Below are 1134 nucleotides of genomic sequence, written 5' to 3'. Positions count from 1 at the left end.
AAGTGTAATACTGAATTTTATTTCTCCTCCTCTGGGTGGTAATAGAAATTGTAATATTTGAGAAATGTGTTACATTTCTGTCAGTCAGGACCGTCCTGTCTCTATTTTATTTAAACTCTACTAAGGAAAGTAAATGTGGCCATTCTTCTTCCAACTGCAAAAATATTTCTACTGGGCATCACATTTATGCAGTTTTTTTTTTCCATTCTTACTGCATAGTTCCATTTCCATTTTTTAATTTCTTTCTTTCCTGTTGTAGCAGGCCTACCAGAAACCCAGTAATGGAAGTAAAAGAAGGTAAGTTCATCCAAATTATAAAATTAAAAACTACAATTTATTTCCATCAACTCTCTTTTCTTGTGAAATTTATGGAGAATGGATTCAATCTGTGGTAACATGTCTACCCTCAGACCTGCCCAGTATCAGTGTTGTCTCCCATGCATAAACAGTTCACAAATCCTTGAGTGGATTCAGCATAAAAGTAGACCATTAACTCAAGCCAGAAAAGGATTTTTAAAAGTACTTTTCTATCTGCTGATAAAGGGATTCTAAGATTTTAAATCTTGCATTACTTATGTTCTACACAGCCCATGAAGAAAATGACCTGCCATATTATTGAGGATGAGATAATAAATTCTTTAGCTTTAACAAAATAAAAAGGTGATGACCTTTAGCTAATTATCTCTTGCAAGAAAGTTCAATAACTGCCAGGGAAAAAGAAAGGCAAGTTTTAAGTCTGTTACCGAATTAAAAAAATCAAACTTTGGAAAGGTTTTGTTTTATTTTGTCAAATAGAATATAGTTCTGAAGTTAGAATATTAATAAAGTATTTAGTGGCACATATTTTAGTGATCACATATAAGAATTCAAATAGTAAACCATGATATTGGATATTAAAAAATAATTAGAAATAAAAATAAATTTAGCAAATTACAAAATAAAAAGGAAAGAACCTTAAAAATCATCTAAAGCCATCTGATTTTTCAGAATAGAAAATATACTCAGAACAAACCAAAATTGGATAACAATTTAGGAATTTATGAACCTACATTAAGAAGCAAACACACTCATGTTTTAATTAGATTTCTTCCACATCAATAGAAAATTTCTATTTCTAAAACAATTGGTATAAAT

Source organism: Lipotes vexillifer, unplaced genomic scaffold (assembly GCF_000442215.2).
Source record: "Lipotes vexillifer unplaced genomic scaffold, Lipotes_vexillifer_v1.1 scaffold487, whole genome shotgun sequence".
Taxonomy (NCBI): domain Eukaryota; kingdom Metazoa; phylum Chordata; class Mammalia; order Artiodactyla; family Lipotidae; genus Lipotes; species Lipotes vexillifer.
The sequence above is the reverse complement of the archived record's forward strand: the minus strand, read 5'-3'. Positions refer to the sequence as shown.